Consider the following 20120-nt stretch of genomic DNA (forward strand, 5'->3'; position numbering starts at 1 on the left):
TTATATATTGCAATTTCTTCATTTTGTGGTCCTTATCATAGATATGTTGTATACTTTTATTAATAAATATACATTTAAAAATTTCATTATTTTAGTTCAGTTATATTCTAATTCAATTTAAACATACAATTTATGTAAATAATTTATGTATTTACATAAATTGTATGTTTAAATTGAGAGGTGCACATATGTATAATTAAACATTATACAATTATAATAAATATATCATAGTTCAAATATATCCATTAATAAATGCAAATATTCATTTAATTATAAACAAACACAAACGTTACAAATAAATAAACTAAATCAATTATTAAATTGAATTAATTCAAATAATTACAATTGCATTTTTGTAATTTTTATAACTTTTTATTTAAATACACACATTGGGTCTCATTCATGAAACACGAGCAGAACGAATTTTTGTGTAAATCGCGTGTAAAGTGGTTTTGGCGTAAATTTTCGGATTCATTAAAACGTTCGTATTTTCCAAATGTTAGTTGGTACGAAAGAAATCTACACCTGCTCCCAGCCACGCGTAAATAGTGCGTTTAACGTCTGAACGTTTTGCTCATTAATACGGCTGCATTTTAATTCACCTTAATCGGGTACATATTTACCCAGCATTTTGAAAATAATATTATATATATTAATTACATACGGTTTTCTTTTAACTTTTATTATGAGAGCCAGTAATAGGATCTGTAATATGCTGCCAAACTTCCTTTTTTAGGACCTGATACGCCACTAGTACGCTTGAAATAAAATGTGGCGTTTTGAATGAACTTCTGATAATAAAACTTCAATTTCTGCAGCTGAGAAATGTTTCTTTTTCAGTCGCTTTTGAGAAGACATGTTGAAATCCTTCGTTTGGTGTCATAATATGATGCTCATATATAGTTGTCAGTCGGATTTAATAGGCGGAATTTATGGTAATTGAGAGTGAGCGTGCACGCGCGTCCCATTTTCGACTGATTGGAATTCATTAACACACACACACATTTCACTATCACATCTGACGTTTACGAAGTTTTTGTGAATCAGGAGAAGAGTTTTCGGGAAGTTCTCTTTACGCGCAAATCACTCAGATATTTACTCGTATATTTACGAATGTTTCATGAATGAGACCCCTTATGCCTATATATATATATATATATATATATATATATATATATATATATATATATAATTACACATTTAATTAAATATTAAAATAAATACAATACAAAGGTTTATTTATTAATTTATTGATAACAGACAAAATTATTATTATTATTTTTTTTTGTATAGTTTAGTTTCTAGACTACTAATGTCTCATAAGTAACTATGTTTCTTTTCCCATAACATCTATGGATTGTTCTTGTGAGCATCCTGAATAAATCACCAAACGCTTGAAGGTTTAAGTGCACATAGTCTTCACCGGGATGGGGAAAGCAGTTGTGCAAGACTGTAAATCTTCTGGTTGATGTTGCTTTGACTTTTTGTTGCGGGTGTGTGTCTCTCTGTCTGTCCAGCAGGTTTTGAATGTGGAATGGGTATCATTGATTTACAGATAGCGTGTCTCAGCGCCAGAAAGGGTGATGGTCTCCATTCGTCTGTTTCCTTTCGAGTCTCAGCCCAATCAAGAATGGGATTGGCTGTCATGGCTGTCAGGTTGAAGGATGAGGGGAGATTGGGATGGGAGTTCACGTCAGACATGTGACTGATGGACCGACTGAGGAAATGAGTGAAAGCCAGTTTAGATATATGAAACACAAGTGTCTGTGTCTTGAGAGGTGCTTAACAACCTCCCATCTGTAAAAACGCTTCTCTCTATAGCTTTGATATACAGTAACAGACAACTATCGAAACACACACCTGTCGACATGATCTGTTTGTTTTATTGTAAAAAGAAACCAGGTTCATTGTGCTTTCCAGAAGCATCTCTAACATTCGGTTTGAGCTTGACCTGAAGCAAATCCTCAGAAGAGAGCAGATGGCTTCTTTTCTGATGTGTGTGAGAGACTGCCCAGGGACCACAGTCTGAGGTATCAACACACACACACACACACACACACACAGTACTCATCTCATCCATACCCACGCTCACAACACTCCGCTCGAGTGGCTGACTGATGGATGCGAGATTCAGAACGACAGAGAGTCTCCATGGGTTTTTCTTAAGCAAAAGCAGTAGAGGACACGGAGAAAGAAAAATACATCGAAAAAGAGCGATAGAGACTGCACTCCCAGTGTGAGCAGAATTAGGTCCGGTCTCAATAGTTGACAGTTCCTGGGAGAGAAACTAATCTGAGAAAACTGAGATGGTGTGGAAGCCCTGGAGATAACATGTCAGGTTTGCACAGTAAAAACTCCTGCTACACTTCACCTAAGGCTAAGGGTCACATTCAACACTCTGCGGCCCAGTCAGTCTCAGGTAAATAGTTCTTTAGAGCTCTACAGAGATTGTTCGAATCACTACAAATAATCAAACACCCCTGATTCTGACACAAAGTCAATGCTAAATTCATCTTGTGGCACAAAATTTGAGTCTGCGCTATGAATCACACATGGTTTGTTATGATCTTAAACTTCTTTCAGATGCGATGTGGAACCGTTAACTCACTTATTAAAGGAACAATTAATCCAAAAATGAATATTCTGTCATTAATTACTCACCCACGTGTCTTTCCCAACCCGTATGCTGTTATATTTTCTGTGGCCGAAGAATTTTTCTGCATGCACTAACAGTTTACGGTGATCCGTCAACATCCTAAAAGGACAAAAACACACCATAAAACACCATAAAAGTAGACTTGTGTGCTATATTTCAAGTCTTCTGAAGTCATATGATAGCTTTGTGTGAGGAACAGCATGAAATTAATCTTGCAACATTGGCTCATTAGAAAAAAATTGCTAATCTCCAAAAACACACCTATGCATATAATTAAGTATAATTTCCATTTGAGATTAATGCTAGTGGCAGTAAAACATGAGCAACATAATATCATTTTGCAGAAATGTTGCACCAAATGTATTGTGTACAAAGACTGAAAGAGTTGCTGGAGCTTAAGGGTCATTTATAATCTTTGTTTAGATTTTTACTTCTAGTGATTGTATTTCATTTTCATTTGTAACGATTATTGTGATGAACAAAACTTTTATTGGATACAAACTGTTGCTTATTTTCTGTAATAACCCAGTGGAAAGTCAATGTGAAAGTCAATGTGGTTTTTAAGGACACCATCTATGTTTTAACTGATTTGAGAGCTGGTGGTATAAACATTTTTGTCTTTCTTGTATAAACATCTTGTCTGCTTTATGGTACAAATCTGGGTAAAAAAAATCTTATATTGTGTTACAGAAAAAAAAAGAAGAAAAAAAAGCAGGTTTCATTTGTGCCTTGCTCTAGTTTTGGCTCTTATGTTACTGATTTATTTCCTGTTTGTGCCCTTTTGCTTATCGATTTGAATTAGTTTCCTGATGGTTATTGACTGTTCGGATGTTGACCTTTAACCTATTATGCATTTTGGGCTATACCCACATACACACTGAAAATGTACTGTTTCTACACCCTTAAAAAGCACAAATACAAACAGACTTTTGTTGGCATGAATAAATGAAGCTCCATTTCTACCAGAACAGATAATGTCTAAACATATTAGAATTCCAGCGCTCTTCCGTTTGAGAATAATGCACACCTCTCTCCTTTCGGCCCATTTTCATAAATGCACAGAGCTCCAAGCCTCTTTTCCCCCTACGGCACGGCCATCAATCTTCACTGACATCCTATTAACTCACAACAGACACCAATACCCACAGATAGGTTTCGTTGGCTATGTCTATCCCATTTATTTATTTATTTATTTTCCCATCGATCTGTCAAATATGTAGGATGAAACGTTTAACTGTGGCCTAAAAATAGCCGCAGCTGTGGAGGAATTAATACATCTGCTAACATGTTATTTCTTTTTTCTCCCTCCTTCTGAAACAGACTCCATATTTTCACTCTGCTAGTAGTGTCTCTGCATGGGTCTGACATATGCTGTTGTTCGTGTCACTTGCAATTTGAAACCGAACCATGAAGTTGACACTTAAAAATATGGATCGAACTGTTACCATTGATCTTGGATATTCTGATCGGACTTTCTCCGACGGGTTATTTACCCCGAGGAAACTCACAGTGAAACCTGCCAACTTGTGTGAGAGGCACATACTAAACCACACATCAAAATGACAAATCGTCTAAATAATAACACTGATCAAAGTGCTGCTCCGCCGTCGTCAGTGCTCAGATGAAAGACTCCTGTGATCCCTCCAGGGGAGAGGTAATGCTGAAAAGCTCTGGATGTCAGTGTGCCCTGATGTCAGGTCGATGGGGAGCCAGGATGGCAGGAACAGGTATCAGACATGGATGTGGCGTTATCAGTTCAGCAGGCGCTGCTTCCTCAGATTGATCCATCTTAATGAGCTCATCACGCCCCTGCGGAGAGACGCCCTGATTACATCTGAACGCCACAAGGAAGGAGAGAGCCTGCAGAGTTATTCACTGCCCATCACGCATACATGCACATAACACATTTTCTTACACTGTTGAGACTTTGATTTGATGTCATTTTAGAGCAAGAGTCATGCAATGACATTAGACACCAGAACTAAACATTCTGTCATTATTTATTCATCCTCATTTCAATTTTTTTGTAACAGCGTTAGTCTTTATTGTCACTCTTGATACATTTATGTATCTTTACATAAATTATTTTTGTTGTTGAATGGTTTTTTTTTGACCTCTTGGGGACATTCTGAATTGTTGTTGTATGGGAAATAAATGTAAAGATGTGTTTTTAAACAGGTTTGGAAAAACATCAAAGTATACTGTCACATAATAACATATTCCGACAGAGTATGTCTGTCTTTAGTTGCTGTCACTTGTTGTAGCTCAGTGGATTGAAGGGTGTTAGGTCTGCTATTTGAAGAGCGAGTGTGTCATCACACAATAGAAAAATATTGAAAAAGGCAAAAAGAAAGTGGTGAAGAGTCTTTCATCCTCTTTCCTCTTTCATCCCCATCCACATTTAGCATCTATTTCTGTAAACCGGCACAGACAAACAAGCTCCCTTAATTCAGCACGTAGACACAAATGCATGACCATCCGTAAATAGAGACTGAGATATTTGTTAATAACAAATTACTATGCTACTTACAGGTCACTTAGATTTTTTTTTTTTCTACTAGGTGTCAAATTGATCGTAAAAGCACCACAGATATAAAGACTCAGAGAGGATAACATCCACTGCTGGTGACTGAATGGATCAAGCGCATTGTTATTAGTTAAACATATTTATAGTCTACACCCCAATTTAATTACGAACCAATTGTAATTAGGTTTCATTCAATCAATAAAGACTTGGCTGAAATAAAGTATTTGTGCATTTGAGCCAAAACCATTGGGCCCTTTCTGAAAGCAATCTGACAGAAGAAGACTATAAGAGAGTTGAATTCAGAGCTTGACAGGTGCACTAGAGCTCGGTTGCACTGATAATTGCTCTCCAGATGAGAGTGAAACCTTCCTTTAGCATCATTAATCAACTGAATACATTACAATCAAACCAGCATAATTAAAAAGCTAAATTAATTAGAGCAGAAATGGATGCACAAGTGCAAAATATTGCTTTTCCGCTTCCAGGGCCCCCCTTTTCAAACTCGTGCCGCCATTAATGAAGAAATGAGAGTCGTTAAACTTTATGACTATATTTGCCTCTGACCTGGTTTTAATGAGCATGTTTATGAGGCTGTCATGGTGCTTGAACGCTTGGTAGAGTGGCAGATATCGCTGGGACTATAATCCCATCCAGTCAAGTGAGGATATACTGAGCAGTCGGTACTGAATTATTAAATCATGAGACAGGTAAACCTTTTTTACGCTCTGAATGCACCTGTTTTATGGCTGACACAAAACTGTGTTCCAAAACCTAGCGAGCTGCCTTCTCAGATAGCATTTGAAAAACTTAACCTCATCATGTTGCTAAACTATAGAACTTATGTGTTATTAAGCTATATAAGGAAAATATTTGTTTTAAAATATAATAAAAAATTTAATATTATTTTACAATATTTATAGAAGTATACTGATGTTCAATCATATTTTATATATTAAATACAGTACATTTATAAATTAAATATATAAAATATTTTGAAATAATCAAGGAACTTTGCTGCTGTACCATTTGTGCAGCAGCAAAGTTCCTAGATTATTACGCCGGAATGAGAGTATAGTTCCAAGCCATATCGGCCTAGAAAATAGCAAGGTTTTATTTTCCGTAGGTCTTAGTACATGATGTAACTACAGAAGAGTCGAGTTTTAAAAAGGAAAAATATAGAAACTCTTTGGTCATTTTTGAGTGAGATGCTTCCGGTCTAATCAGATTCAATGATCTATGCTAAGCTAAGCTAAAAGTGCTACTACCAGACCAAGAGATCGGTTGAATGGATTTGAAAATGGAAAAACCCAACTGTTTAACTCTAGGAGAGTTGGAAAATTATCCTATTTTCAAAAAAAAATTATATTTTCAGCCTGTTTTCCTTTAAAGGGGTCAAATGATGCTGCTAAAAAGAACATAATTTTGTGTATTTGGAGTAATGCAATGTATAAGCCCTGCCTTTCTGAAACAAAGCTCATCGTTCTGAAAAAGCGAGGTGTGCTCTGATTGGCGAGCTATACATGTGTGTTGTGATTGGCCGAAAGCCTTAAGCCAAAAATGTTAAGCCCCTCTACATACTATGCCATCTCCCAGGCCAGCAGCACGAGACTCAGTCCAGTTGCTCTCATGCACATCCCATCACTGGTTCTCTTTTTGCAGTTCAGTAAATGTACTGTTAGGAGAAACTGAATAACTTGGGATATTGGTTTATTTCGCATCAGAGGGAGTGTAAGGCATGTTTTTGAACCAAATAACTTAAGTAATTTGTGGATAAGTGCGTATTGGAGACGCAAACCGTTTCAAACGATTCAATTCAATTTGATGAACTGGTTTAACTGATTCACTAAGAAGATCCAGTTAAATAGAAAGATTCGTTCACGATCCAGACATCACTAGACGAGACTAAAACAATAAAACCCATTACAAACGAGGCATTTGTTGCATCCAGTAGGGACTTAATTACTGATTATAATGACTTATACTGTCTTTTTACGCGTTACGTTGCATATAGCACTGCGTAAACATAAAACAATTTCTGTATTTGTGATCTGAGGAACAACAAACAACAAGCCTACTGCTCAAAATTCGCGTTTGAATCATCATTGGCAAATTATTTAAATATTTTTTTAAAACGTACTTACAGACTGTGAGTCAGAAGTGCCAGACTGTCCTTGCAAAGTTTGAACTGCCTGACTTTATAGAAACAGCCGTTGTGCCACAGATGCATTGCAGGCTACTGGTTCAGGAAACAGTCCTCATCCTCCATAAAATGTGCAGCACACATCTCAACAATTGGGTTGAGCTGTTCTGGAACAGTGTTGAAATACAACTTAACCACTGATTTCTAGTTGTGTCCTCTTTTGGAAGACCAAACAAAGTAGTTTTGCTTTCACAACGAAACACACAGCGACTCCACAAAATGGCAGCGGAGGCAACAGAGAGAATAAAAGTTAAGCCTTCTTTCTTTGCGTGAACATTTGGGCGCCATTATGCAAATTCAGCATAATGTCGTAGACATGTGGGGCCATGTTAGAACGAGCCATTTTAAGGGGGTGTGGTTGACTCTTACCTTTTATAAAGAATATCTCTTTGGATTTGAGACTTTAGTCTTTGCAACTTTACAGATCTTTTTTATCCACCAAGAGCTTGTAACACCAAAGAGCAAGGAAAAATTTTAATCACATCATATGATCCCTTTTAGTTGCCTAAATTTTGCAACAACCTTTGCATTAAAGGAATGGCTCCCCTCACAATGGAAATTTACTGAAAACTTACAATGGGGCTTTGGACTTTTTCGCTGGAGGAATGGATCATGGATTATGGACTCATATTTTGGTCAAAAGCTATGGATTTGTTTCTCGCAATTGTGCAGCTTAACACTTAAAATAACTGATTGACAACTTTATTGTGATTATTGTGATGTTTTTATCAGCTGTTTGGACTCACAGAGTCATCTTGGATGGCCTGAGGGTGAGAAAGGTTCTGCAAATTTTTAATTTTGGCTGAGCTATTCCATTAATATGTCTCCTTGACAGACAGCACACTATAACTTTTGGAACAGAGAAACATAGTCACACCTCTATATACTGTATAAATAAATGATCCAGTCGATCCATCAAATGAGGAACAAAAAGGATTGGCACTGTCATAGAGCATCAGTCTTAAGTTCTGTGACCGTAAATGGCCTGCAAGCACTGTCCTCATCCTCCCATTTGAATTCCATCAGATGGCACTCATCAGGAGGAAAGGTTGAACCTTATATCCAGAAGCTGGTCCATGTCAGGTTGTAATTGTTGTCCAAGACATGGACTGTCAGTTCTGTCAGCAGTGCCCAGCAGGAAAAGGGCTTACAAGAGATTCCTTCTCAACTTTCTTTCATCTTACATGGAAACATTTCTTTGATTAAAGGAAAGGGAACTAATTAAAGAAATCCATAGAACTGAAAGGATCTTGAGGTGTAAGGACAAATCATAAACATACTGTATCATTGGACTAGTGTGAAATCAGATTCACTGAAAAGATCAGACTCAAATGAACAACTCGTTAAACAAATTGGATCCACAAATCCGTTTGAAACATGTTGTGTCGAAACCTGTGAGCCTTGCATTATAAGCAATTATATGACAATACATTTAATTTAGCTTGATTCTAAATAATAAAATACTAAAACAAGTTTTGCATATCTATGTCAATCATGTAAAGAAAACTGATGGTTCACTGTGCACATTCTCTGAAACAAAAAAAGTATAAAGAAGCATATTTTAGAATATTACATTTAATATTAAATGTATATTATATATATATATATATATATATATATATATATATATATATATATATTAGGGGTGTAACGATACGCGTATTCGTATTGAACCGTTCGGTACGACGCTTTCGGTTCGGTACGCGGTACGCATTATGTATACCGAACGGTTCGTTGGAGTAATTAATTATATTTGAAAAAAAAAAAAAAAAAAAGAGAGAGATAGAAATATAATGATATGCGTTCAACAAGGTAGCCCAATAACCCAAACAACGTAACAGGCAACGCCCCTGACACTCCCGAAGAAGAAAAAAACACCATCTTATATGTTTATGTTAGGCTACTCAGCAGGCGCTCGCTCACTCAGTACGCGCTGAAGGCTCGTTGCAAAATAGCCAATGCGTTTAACAGACTAGAAATGAGAAGATCCCCCAATACCCAACAGGTCTGGTGTTTGGGTGCACTTTGGATTCCCTTTAAGCTATAATGGTGATGGCAAGAGAGTGGTGGATAAAAAACAACGGTATGTCGCATCTGCAACATGACAGGGTACACCAGCGGGAATACAAAAAAAAAAAAAAAAAAAAAAAAAACACCAGCGGGAATATCTGGGATATATGCGTCAGTACTATCTGGGAAAAGACGAAAAAAAGGAGAAACATGCACGCAGCAAACTATCCCTGCAGCATTTAGACACTATAGCTTACAGGGAATCCAACCCAAACACCAGACCTGTTGGTTATTTTAGGATCTTATATTTCTGGTCTGTTAAATGCATTAGACATTTTGCAACGAGCCTTCAGCGCGTGCTGAGTGAGCGAGCGCCTTAGGGGCCGTTCACATATCGCTCCTAAAAACGCGTGGAAAACGCTAAGCACGTCTTTCTCCTCCTTTCCAAAGCGCTCGGGCAGAAGCGCTCATGAGGCGTCTGTCTTTGCTAAGCAACAATGACGTGCTCTCTCCATGAGACGCGGAAATTTCAGCGAAGGATAAATGGATTTGCAGCTCTAAAAATCGCTTGCAGTAGCTCTGCTACTAAATTTATTTCAAAATTGCAATCCATATACAACTATGATCAGCTGTTCCTTCATCTTGGCTGAGCTCTCAACCTTGTTACGGGAAAGGATGAAGCTGATTGGTTGGTTCTTGTCACATGACCCGCGGTGCGCTTGCGGCATTCTGAAAAGTTGAGATGTTTTTACATTTTGCTGTATCTAAAACGTATCGAACCGAACCGAACCGAACCGTGACATCAGTGTATCGTATCGAACCGAACCGTGAATTTTGTGAACCGTTACACCCCTAATATATATATATATATATATATATATATATATATATATATATATATATATATATATATATATATATATATATATATATATATATATATATATATATATAATTTTATATTTATATATTTAAGTCATCTTTAGACAGGTACTCTTTAATTTTATTGTATAACTGTCTACATCACTGTATTGATGTGAATACTGAATACTGAATGTGTCCAGTATTTCACTATATGACCCACTGAGTATAATTGTTGTACATAAATAATTCAACAGGATTAAGTGTGACAAAAACTGAACTTTAGGGAGTTTAATCCCTGAAAAATGCAGAGTCACGGTTCTGTAACCACCCATCTAATAATCGTTTCTCCTCATTGGTCTTTTGTTGTCTTGCCCCTGGGCTACAATGTCTCCTCTTGCAATTTTAGCTTCATAATTCTGCATCTCGGGGTCATAATCATAATTATCTTTTACATATCTCATTAAATGGACCTCATTTCCCCAGAACTAAGCCTTAGTTAGAGATTGACAATCCCTTATGATGAACCATGCAATGAATAATGCATGAATAGTTCACACAAGTTTTTTCTTACGTGTAACAATATTGTACGCTTTTTGGATTTGTACATGGAAGAGCATATTTTAACAAGAAAGAAACCTAAAAGTCAGCGTAAAAACATTTTCATCATTGTGGTAAAAAAAAAAACACATGTTTCTTTCCAATTACAGTGGCAAGAAAAAGGATGTGAACGCATTGGAATCAGATGGTTTTCTGCATTCATTTCTCATCAAAGTCACAGGTAAAGACAAACATTTCTAATCTTTCATTATTTTATTGAACACATCCCAATAAACATTCACAGAGCTGTGGGAAAAGTAAGTGACTTTACCTTGTTGTCCTAAGATCCACAACTTCCTCCAGATCTTGCACATTATTTGGTTTTACAGCATATTCTGCATATTTCAAACATTTACAACAGTTACTGTGGGATTTTGATATTCTTGTTTTCACACTGAGGGCAGATAACGGTCTCACACACAACTATTAAAGGGTAAAAACATTCAAATAAACCCAAAAGGAAACAATTCAGTAAGAGCCGGGGATGTAAATGGCTTTAAAATGGTGATCAGGGTAATTTGTATTTATTTTTTCATGTACTATATGTATCTTCTGTAGCTTCTGAAGGGCAGTAATAAAAGAAAAAAAGGTGTACATTCAAACAAAAATATTAAAAAATATGATCATTAACATCATCATCATCATCATCACTGATTATCAGGTTAAAATAAGTTTACAATTCCTAGCACTTAATTATCCTTAGTGTGAAAAGACGTTCTCAAAAATCATACTTTCACTGTTGTAAAGGGTTCAAATATGCAGAATATGCTGGAAAATAAAAGAATGTAGATTGAAAATTGTGTTTGCCTCTACTTGTGATTTCGATGAAGATCAGATATTATTTTATGACCAATTAATGCGAACAACGACCAATCTAAATGGGTACACATACCGTACTTTGTCCTGCCACAATAATTTACTGTCACAATAATATCTACTTGAGTTTTCAGAGTTTAGTTACATTTTCTTCATCATTGATTAAATTTAAAATGGAGCAATCTAATTACTGCAAGATATCACTTTGATTAAAAATAAAAGGTTTCAGTTTAGTGAGTTAGTTAACAATGAGGAAAATGTAATCAATCAGCTATGACTCCAAAGAGAATAATTATTTGACATGACTGCCAGTCTGGCTGTGAATAACATAACATAAGATGCAGTTACGTCAGTTAAAAAACAAATTATAAAGTATTTATAGTGCACAGTAATGATGTATGTTTGACTGAAATGCTTTGAGTTTGTAAGTGAGATATAACTCATTTCAACTGGCATTAAACTACCGCTATACAGCAAGAATATATGAATGAATGGTTGTGCTCAGATTGTCCACTTCACCTCTGTGCCCTGCCCCTGTGAGACAGAGACAGCTTTTCACATGCACTGCAATATTGTACCCAGCGTGAGGCTATTTTCACAAGTGTGTTTTTCTCCCTGATGTGTGAGTCTTTATTACCTCTAATTAGCTGTGTTTGTGGCGAGTGTCCTCCAAAAGACACGTCAGACAAAGACAAACTACGCCTGGCATATCATCCTGAAAGAGGCTATGGGCCACAATTGATATTGTGATCCTGGGTGAACAGTGTGATCACTAAGACCCCACTCCCTCACCACCATCTGTCCTTTTCTCAGAGGTCACCCAATCACAGTCTCTGTAAGTGGTTGGCATTGGAGACCAGTGTGTAACACAATCAGCAACTAATCCTTATGGTTTTAGACTCAAAGCTGAAGTGTCTAGTTTCTGCGCCAGTAATATAACTGAAGAAACAATAAAAAATAATAACTGATTTCAAACAGGTTTCCTCAATAATCCTCTTATGTCATTGGCTGCAAAAACAGATAGTCCCATCCTAAAGAAAATGTTCTCAAACAAACAGAATTATGATATTTATGATCTTGGGAGGAATCAACCTACAATTTCTAATATACACTGCCATTCACAAATGTGGGGGCAGTACGACTTTAATTAGATTTTTTGTTATTCAGCAAGTAAAGACATTTCTAGACATTTCTTTTTTTTATTATTTAACAAGTATCTATGTAAATTGGATGTAAATGTATGTAAATTTAACAAGGATGTATGTAAATAAGGATGTAGATTGACCAGAACTGACGGTAAAGGCATTTATGATGTAAAAAATAGAAATATAAAAACTCTTCAAATAAATAGGTTTTTCAAAGAATCCAAATAAAAAAAAATGATAATAATAACAATAATCAGTATATCAAAAACAATTTCTGAAGGATCGTTTGACACTGAAGACTGGAGTAATTGCCACTGAAAATTCAGCTTTGCATCACAAGAATAAACTACATATTTAAATATATTAAAATAGAAAGCAGATATTTAAATACTTTTCTGTTTTTAAACAGCCTTTATGGGGTGTAAAAAAAATAAATCAAATCAAATAAAATTACTGATCCTAATCTTTTGAATGGTAGTGTATATGGAATATCATAATGAATTATTTGGAGACCCAAAATGTAAAATATAACTTTCTTTGCAAGAAAAGCTCAGGACTGTTTCCTAAGTTTTCGTGAATGGACAGTGGTTATCATGTTTAGTGCATGATGAATATGTGTCCAGCATATGTGGTCATTGAGATCACTGTGTGATCTGGAAACGCTCTATGGGATCAGTGAATGGCCAAGTTGTGTCCACGACGTGTGTGTCTGTGTGCGCGCTTGTGTGTCTTGCAACAGGCTGTGAGAGTGTCACTGTCCCCTCAGTAATTCAAGCCTTCAAGCTGAGATCAGCTCTAATAAACCATCTGCCACGTCATCCTGCTGCATTCCCACTACACCATCACGATACCTCAATACCTAAAAAAACCTCTCCTAAATGCAGCACACCCAGCCACGCTATACAAGTATGCCATGAGACATTACAGAAATGACAATATGAAAAATATCAAAGCATATCGTTCAGATGGAACAGCAGAACGATTAAAGAATGACACATACTCTTACAAGCGCAGAGATTCTTCAATTAAAGTGCCCATGCAATCAGACTTTATTTTCAGTAATTAATATTTAAACAAGTACCATCATATCTCAAGGACAAATGCAGGGCGAAAGCGAATGATGTCTGTGAACGAACGAACAACCTAAGTCAAGCCATATCTATTGTTTTAACTTTTTGAACTGAATTACAAACAGAAGCCAAGAGCGTGACATCATATTCTGTTGCTAAAAGTCAGGGTCAGATGTGCTGTAGTCTCATAGGTTCAAAGTGTTTGTACTTTACTTCTTGAAGTTAATTCAATATATTAAAGTCATCTAGTCTCTGCCACCTGATGTAAGCTCCAACAGCGTGGGGTCCGGAGCTCTATAGACATGTTTGATATATAAAGAATGTCAGAATACATTGTAAAGTGTTCTTAATTTATCTGCAAATGTATTACCTATTTCCGATGAACCTGACGTCCCCAGAAATGTAATTAAATTCATAATCGCATACGGTACATTAAGGAATTAACACTGTTAATAAAATCTGACGCAAGTTTGAGTCTTAATGGGCTTTTTTAATTACACCCCCACCCACACGCAAAAAAAAAAACCATACAACTTTGATATTCTGAAATGATTGCACATCTTGTTTGTTAGTTTAATTATGATGCCAAATATTGAATGTGTAGCATATTCAAATAATGTAAACATGCAAAGCATAGAAACCTTATAACATGTATGATCAACTTTGTGCTCTATTGAACTGACTTTAATTTTATGAGGCGAAAAAAAACATCTCATGCCATCGGAGTTATGGAAATTATTGCGACAAGAATCAGATATGCAATAATAAAACACAAGCGTAATTATGTTCAGCTGTTCTCTGAGAAGGTTCGCAATAGTTTTAGGCTATTAAACTTTAATGGATTCATTTGCATTTTTGTCAACAGTGGCAAAAATAATTAAATATTTCACAAAGTTTAATTTGGCTTTTAAATGAATGTTGTGGTATAACAAAATTTTCCAGCTTAAATTAAACATAATAAGGGAACATATCAGGAGGAAAATCAATTAACAGAAGAAGCATTATATTTCACTTTTAAATCATGCCTGATTTCTTGCTGTAGTTTTGCTATGGTGCATGAAGCTCCAGCACATGTGAATCATGTATTTCCCAAACAGAATAGAATAGGCTGGCTTTGTATATGTGATAGATGTCACAAAAGCACTGAGCTGTCTCTAGTATTTGCAATGGTTTTGCTTCTACCTTTGGACAGGATTTAGACATAGAAAGTTCAAAGCAGCCAACAGTGGTGCACGTCTGAAAATCAACGAAGGCAACGCAGGATGTGTTGAATTTATGCATGAGAATTGCAGAAGAAAAAAAATTCCTAAAATTACAACAGCAGCTTTTCATAAACATAATAACTTCCAGAAGTTTGAGGACCACATTTCACACCAATTTACCTTGCATTTATTCCTTTATACGGTTTCGGGGCAAAAATGAGTAGTGCATTTTTTTGCATGATGTAAAATAGGAACAACAAGAAATGAGAAAATTACAATTCACATCAGAGTATGTTAACATTTGCATTCATCTCCTGAAGGAATAAATTGAGGGGATATTTCAGGGCATGATTTCAAGTACGACAGTGTCCCAGCAAAGAGGCTTATGAAGGTTAGATGTGATAAACAGTAATTATCTTATTATTCAGTGTTGTTCTTATTTTCTGACAAGGAAATGAAAAGTGTTTTGAAGTACTCCGGGGCTAGTGGTTATACTTTTTATTCATATTTCTTGGGGAAGGTTTATTTTTTAAATTCAATTTCTGGACAAGGATAGTCCTTTAAGTCCTGAATTCATAAAAAGAAATAGAACATTTCCATAAAAAAAAAAAAACATTTGTGAAAATATAATAATATTTATATAAAAGGTATATCAGATTAAATATTAAACTTATTAAGAGGAATTGTAAAAACCAATGTGTCATATATTACACCACTGTAGCAAGTGAAATACATGACAACTTGCCTTAATATTAAACAATTAAAAAAATATATATATAAAAATTTAATGAATTCACATGAACACATTTATGATGTTACCAAAGATATCTATTATAAATGCTGTTTATAAATATTAAATACTTTAAAACTATTAAGCAGCACAACTATTTTTAACATTGATAATAATAAAAAATGTTTCTTGAGCACCAAATCAGCAAGGATCACAAGGATCAAGACTGAAGTTAAATTCAGATATGCCATCATAAGAAAATAAATGACATTAAAAAATATATTAAAATAAAAATACTTAAGCAGTTATTTTATACTGTAATAATATTTGTATTTTTACTGTATTTGTGATTAAATAAATGCAAATGAGAATAAGAGAACTTTTGAACAGTAGTGTATTCAAAAGGTATAGTCCACTTTTGCGTAAATGTTTGCAATTCTGTTCAGTTTATAGATTGATAAAAGGTATATTCATTCACATAAATAAAGCAGGTATAACTGATGTGTTGCTATCCAGCCGTGACACCCCACTTAGCAGGTAATTATAGAGTCTATGGGAGTACTGACATGTTTAAACTGAATAAAATCATCTTTTGCCTACTGTTAGAAACAAGAATGCCTGTATCACAGATGCTCATGTATTATTGTAGGGGTGCTCCGATCACGATCGGCCGATCGTTAATGCGCATCTCGTCAGTAAAGCCGGTTTTCTAATCAGCGGTTAATTCCATCAGGTGCGTGATTTCACATAGAGCAGCTGTTACTACACAGAGCCGTTGTTAACTGAGAAGATGGGCCAATAAACGCTGAAAATTAACGTGATTTGCGCATCTTCTCTATTAACAACGGCTCTGTGTAGTAACAGCTGCTCTATGTGAAATCACGCACCTGATGGAATTAACCGCTGATTAGAAAACCGGCTTTACTGAGGAGATACGCATAACGATCGGCCGATCGTGATCGGAGCACCTCTATATTATTGCTTATAAAGCCATCACAATAAATGACACACCGTCAGCAGATTCCTGAAATTACAAGAGAGGACAGTCATCAATCATGACTCTCCATTCAAATATGCAGTTGATTTCTCCTGTGTATTTCCCTGCAGTGTAGCAGGGCATGTCGGGAAAGATCATTATGATGGGAAATATTAATTATAAAAATAATAACCTCATGCCTCTTTTTTTTAGTTGAAAAAATTCAGCTTTTCCTTAGCTCCTTCTAAGCTCTGCTGTACGGAAGCCCGTTTCCACCACTGAAAAAAAAGGTAATTGCGACATTTTATCCTACAATTCTTTTGTAAAAATATATATATATATATATATATATATATATATTAATAATAAAAATAAAAAAATAGCATAATTTTCACTTTACATTTCACAATTCTTACTTTTTTTTCATAATTGTGAGATACGAACTCTCAATTCTGACTTTTTCACTCAGAATTGTGAGATCTAAACTGGCCCAATTTAGATTATTTTTTTTAGAAATGCGTGATATAATTCTCGCAATTCTGACAACATATCAGTCTTTCTACTCAGAATTGGACTTTATAACTCGCAATTGCAAGCTTATATCTCACAATTCTGCCTTTATTTCTCGCAACTGTGAGTTTATATCCCGCAATTCTAACTTTATATCTTGCAATTCTGACTTTATATCTCACAATTCCGACTTTAAATCTCACAATTCCGACTTTAAATCTCACAATTCCGACTTTATATCTCACAATTCCGACTTTAAATCTCACAATTCCGACTTTAAATCTCACAATTCCGACTTTATATATCACAATTCCGACTTTATTTCTCGCAACTGTGAGTTTGTATTCCGCAATTCTAACTTTATATCTCGTAATTCCGACTTCATATCTCACAATTCCGACTTTCTCGCAACTGTGAGTTTATATCTCACAATTCCGACTTTATATCTCGCAATTCTGACTTTAAATCCCCCAATTCTGTTTATATCTCACTATTCTAAGAAAAAAGTCTGAATTGCGAGTTTACATCCAACGCAATTCTAAGAAAAAAAAGTGAGAATTGTCAGATGTAAATTCACAATTGCGAGAAAAAAACATCAGAATTGTGAGATAAAAAGTCGCAATTACCTTTATAATTTTTTATTTGGTGGTGGAAACGGGCTTCCATACTGCTGTCTACCTATCGACTGTATGTGTTTATTTGTATCTATACATACACAAAAACAAGATAGACAGTGATGATAGAGAGACAGATCGATCTGTCCGCTTGAGCATCTATCTCACAGGCGGCTCCTGTAGGACCCCACATACTTATGGCCTCTTCACTGTCACTTAATTCATTACCGCAGAGGAAGCCAGACCGAGGGGACTCCATTAGACTAATTTTAGAGAAGAGGAAAGATAGACGCTTTCTCAGCGAGTGAGCTGAATGAATCCCTTTCATTAACACTGACTGATGGCTCGTCACGTCACGCCGTCGATGACTGGCACGAGGGTGATGACAGAAACATGGTGGCGAACACACCACTCGTCCATAAGGAGTGTCACATTAGACAGGGGTGAAGGGAAATATATATGATGAACTGGTCACTTTGAGAAAAGACCTGCCCTGCTCACTCAGATACATGACAAACTGCCCTTTTCAAAGTGAAGTTAGCTTCCAACACTGCTTGCCCTGGTGCCTTATCTGTGCAAGAAACTTTATTCTGCCCTGACACAGATCTCACTCCACAATAGATGTTTGATCATGCTCATGTGCCAAAATATCTTAATTATTATAGCGATCAAGAAAGTCAACAATTATGTTGTTTCTTAGATCATTTGGGATGATCAGGTTCTAAACAAATGGTGACCATTTGGAGAATGGGAGCGGGTGTGGGACACCTTCTCAGACAATCAGAACTTCATTAACATATAAACAACAGCTGTTAGGACAGGAGCAAATACATTTCCATTAAGGGTAGTAAATTGTAAATTTGTAAGCTTTGAGTTTAGGATGCTCTGGCTTCATTTATATAATGATTTATAATTTATATAAATCTTTTTACTTAATTCTTCTAATTATATTGGAACTGTATGCTTCATTTTATAGTTAAAAATAGCAGAAATTGACATACAAAATTTAAAACAGATAGACCTATTTATTTATTTTTATTTTCTTGGAATTCGTCTGTAGCCATGTAATGGATTTGCACATTAAAATCTGCTGCACCTAAACATAAGAGCCAGTGATGTTGACATCTACAGTATAATATAGCAAGACATTCCCAGGTTACATAAACCAGAAGTGCTGTTTGCACTATAGAAGGAGAAGAAATTGTGCACAAACTTTATTGCTTCTCGTGTGTTACATCAAGAAGGATTAAATGTGCAAGATCTGAAAACAATCAAAATGTCAGGGAATCTTTTTCTCATTTAGTTCTCATTCACTTATGAGAAAAAAGTTGCAATTAATTAGGCTACTCATTTTGTGTTTCATGAAAGAAAAAAAACATGAGAGCAACATGAATGAGAGGACAATTTGATAGAAAAAAATAAATATCACTGCAATTGAACAGCAATATAAGAAGAAAAACATACAGATAACATGTTTGATGAGCTGAAACTTGGGGCCTATAGACACTGTACATCTTTTATTAACTGCAATAACAAATATTAAATGCACCAATCAAATGTGTTCACTTTAGTTTTTTTATGTTTGTAAAATACACAGATATAGACGTATAATTTATATGCAGTGTTGCTTGATTGACTGAATTTCTTTTAAAATCTTTTAAAATTTTGATAGGCTATCATCATCCTATTTCCTGAGATTTTCTCAGGATGGCATGTTTGAAAAGGTGAGGGAAAACGGCGAAATGCACAAAATAGCACATAATGTATTAAATCCATGGCATTTGTAAGTCGCTTTGGATAGATAAAAGCGTCTGCTAAATTACAAAATGTAAATTTACTTACCTGTGTTGTTGTTTTCAATGTTGCTTCCCTGCAAAATGTTGACGTCACTTCTTAAACGATGATTTTGCGATGTCATTATGAATTCCATTACGTTATATTGCAAATATGAAAAAAGTGATAGCCTACATAGTAGGCCTACACACGAAAAAAAAACTTTTCTAAATGTTTACCATTATTACAGGAATATGCACATCAATAATGTTGTCCAGTGACTTTAATATATACTTTGTGGGTGGGCTTTTTTAAATCCTAAAACTATCTTAAAACAAAATTATTTATGAAATATATTGAATCAATTAGTGAAGTATTTAAACGAAAAGCTGTAACCTTGCGCCCTCTCGCGTTTCAAAATATAAACGCG

At 35.4% G+C, this 20120-nt stretch overlaps 1 long non-coding RNA gene across 1 annotated transcript; it reads right to left on the reverse strand.

The window, feature by feature from the left end:
* Nucleotides 1–1287: 1287 nt before the first annotated feature.
* On the reverse strand, nucleotides 1288–20114 carry LOC127969466 (uncharacterized). The gene is made up of 3 exons (XR_008156272.1): nucleotides 19760–20114; nucleotides 2662–2755; nucleotides 1288–1717 (listed from the first exon to the last, which is right to left on the reverse strand). It is a non-coding gene; the product is annotated as an uncharacterized LOC127969466 (long non-coding RNA).
* Between the last annotated feature and the right edge of the window lie 6 nt (nucleotides 20115–20120).

Source organism: Carassius gibelio, chromosome B12 (genome assembly GCF_023724105.1).
Source record: "Carassius gibelio isolate Cgi1373 ecotype wild population from Czech Republic chromosome B12, carGib1.2-hapl.c, whole genome shotgun sequence".
NCBI classification, from domain to species: Eukaryota; Metazoa; Chordata; class Actinopteri; order Cypriniformes; family Cyprinidae; genus Carassius; species Carassius gibelio.